The sequence below is a fragment of the Arvicanthis niloticus genome, chromosome 3, assembly GCF_011762505.2.
Source record: "Arvicanthis niloticus isolate mArvNil1 chromosome 3, mArvNil1.pat.X, whole genome shotgun sequence".
Lineage (NCBI taxonomy): Eukaryota > Metazoa > Chordata > Mammalia > Rodentia > Muridae > Arvicanthis > Arvicanthis niloticus.
The window spans coordinates 68,688,938-68,692,076 of NC_047660.1; the positions used below are offsets into that span (position 1 = coordinate 68,688,938).

The following is a 3,139-nucleotide window of genomic DNA, read 5'->3' on the forward strand; positions in this document are numbered from 1 at the left end:
ATGCAGGTAGATCTCTGAGTTTGAGGCAGCCTGGCCTACATAGTGTGTTTCAAGACAGTTAGGAGACAAACAAACAAACCAAAAACCAAAACCAAAAGAAAGACAAAGAACTTAAAAAAGAGGGGAGTTGTTCATTATAAATTGTAGCAGCAAAGCTTTCTTGGAAGACTCTAACCTTAGGCTTTAACAAAACATTGAGATTTGGTTGCCCTGAAGAATAGAAAAGTCATTTCAGGAAAGACAAACTATGATGCCAACTCAAGACTATCCCTCTCTCTAACTTTGCAATTTGACCCAAACTTGCTTTTTGACTCAAACAAGATTGTCCTGGAGAACTTGAGAATCTTTGCAAATGTCACTAAGGGTCCAAAATCCATGCTTCTATGGACAGTGTTTTCTTTGAACTTGTTAACCATTCTGAAGGTGGAGGCCAAAGTGGGGAAAAAGTCTTCTCTTCCCAAGCAGATGTTGACTGGTTTCTCTGTGTGATTATCAACTGTGCCATATTTAAATGTGAATATTAGTCTCTCTCTCTCTCTCTCTCTCTCTCTCTCTCTCTCTTCTCTCTCTTTCTCTCTCTCTCTCTTCTCTCTCTCTCTCTGTGTATGTGTGTGTGTGTATGTGTGTGTGTGTGTGTATGTGTGTAAGAGAGACAGACAGAGAGCTCCTGATATGTCACCTGTGTCACCTAAGGACTAACTTACCTTGAATTTTCTCATTTTAAAAAATAAACTAGTCCCATATGAACACAGAAGCTTTGCCTGAAATTTTTATTTTTAGTTAAGTCTCAAAATCAGGTGGGCTATAGATATTCAAGGGGTCAAGTTTATAGTAATTGTGTCGCTCATTTTTAGCAAAGCATACTTGCCTTCTGGTACAGTCACCTCTTCTCTTAGTAGTTTTCCTGTTCTTCATTGCATCTAAATCTTTGGTTCCTCTCTCTTTTTTCAGGCTTGTTTTATTTTAATGACTGACTGATCCCTGAGAGGCTACAGCCGGGCCACTATGTACAGACACGAGGGACGATTTATTAGCTTTATTTCTTGGTCTTTTCCTCCTTGGACAGAGTCTTGATGATCTCTTCCTTCTTGGCCTAGAGGCGCTTCTCCAGCCTGGTCAGCCAGTAGCTTCTTGCGGGCCTTGTCTGCCTTCAGTTTGTGGATATATTCCATGAGAATCCGCTTGTTTTTTAATACATTCCCTTTGACCTTCAGGTACAGGCTGTGATACATAGGGCGGTCAATCTTCTTAGATTCCTGCTGTCTCCTGAGAAGCCGGCATAGATCCTCATCCTTCTCATCCAGGTCACCTTCTGGGGCATCCGAGCATTGGCAGTACCCTTCCTCTTCCCTATGCCCATATGCCTGCCCTTCCGTCGGGGCCAAAGTGTTTTTCCGGCAGCGAGCCCGGGAATGGACAGTCACGGGCTTCCGGATGATCAGCCCATCTTTGATCAGCTTCCTGATCTGCTGACAGGAGTTAATGGTTTCATCGGTCTCATTGGAATCCAACCAGACCTCCTTTTTACCACAGCGGAGGACACTCGAGGCGAGCCTCTTCTGCAGCCTGAGCGTACTCATGCCTCAGCTTTGGTTCTTTTAATGTAGCCCATTTTAATCTTTAAAGTGCTGTGTAGGCAAGATTAATCTCTGGTGGAATTTTTCCATTTGGCTGATGGAAGAGATAGCAGAGGTAATGTAGACAGAATGCCTCCTTGCAACAGCAACAACAAATCATTGTAATGAATTCCTGCGTCTAAAAACGTTGTATTCCACCACCGCCCTTTTGAATCACTGGGAAAGACTGAGGAAGATCTGAGATCTGGTGGGAATCCCCAACCTTAGATATCCTGAGCAGTGTTAATAGTTCTAATTGCTCCTGTAATATAGGTCCTCTTGAGCCAAGTTTCTGTGTTTGTTTATATGGTGATGGAGAAAGTAGGGTGAGAGATAAGCAAGGGCTAGAGTTAGAATAACGTGTTCTCACTTGGGGCAATTAAAACCAAGGAGACTCGAATAAGAACAGTGAGGACAACATCTGGCATAAAAGAGAGAATGCTGGGAAACCCTTTTACCCCCCTGAGTGTGACAACCCATGGAAACAAACAGAAACAAGACAGACCTATATACTGAGTTACTACTGTGCCTTGTTGGGAACTGAGGTGGACATCTTGGGAGTAGTCACAAAATTTCCCCCAGAAACATAAAAAAGCAATCGGCAGAGACCACATGAGTAGCTTACTATCTCATAAGAACCACTGACCTAAGAGGCTCTGGTTTGCTGTGGTGTCGTATGATCCCACTATGTTTAAGAAGGGACAGCTCAATGAGTCCAAGTAAAAAAAAATAGGGCATGATTAAAATTTGGATCTTGGGGCCAGTGAGATGACTTGGTGGGTAAAGGCACTTACTACCAAGCCTGATGTCTTGAGTTTGATCCCTGGATGGAAGGAGAGACTCTTGCTAATTGTCCTTCAACCTCCATATGTGACCAATATATATATATATATATATATGTGTGTGTGTGTGTGTGTGTGTGTGTGTGTGTGTGTGTGTGTGTGTGTTATGTTATTTATATTCATATTTATATTTGAGATGGGGTCTTACTGGTAGCTCTGGCTGTCCAGGAAGTCACTAGGTAGATCAGGCTGGCCTTGAATTCACAGAAATTCTCCTGCCTCTGCCTCTCAAGCACTAGGATAAAAGCATACACAAACACACACACAAATAGCATACACACACACACACACACACACACATATATATATCTCACACATATATGTGTATATGTAGAGAGAGAGGGAGAGAGAGAGAACACATATGTAACACACACACATACTGCAGATCTTTGCAGGAATGTTATGTCAACTATAGACAGAGGTTCTTAATTTAGATTCCACATCAACATCTCCTGGGGGAAACTTAAAAATTTCTTGATATTTCAGGTAGTCTCCAGACACACTTAAGCAGGGAGAAAAGCCACTAGTACAGTCTTTCTCAGTATTTCCCATTTATTGCTCATTTATTGCAAATTATTTGCCCATTTATTGCAAAGGGCCAGAGTAGACTATAGCAGCTCTAAGTGCATGAATTCATGTCAATGAACTTTTTTTGGAAGTGGTCTCATACACCCTACTTTC

The 3,139-nt window shown here is 42.1% G+C and overlaps 1 pseudogene; it reads right to left on the reverse strand.

Annotated features, from left to right (window-relative positions):
* Window positions 1-262: 262 nt before the first annotated feature.
* Window positions 263-1,580, reverse strand: LOC117705893 (large ribosomal subunit protein eL19 pseudogene; annotated as a pseudogene).
* Between the last annotated feature and the right edge of the window lie 1,559 nt (window positions 1,581-3,139).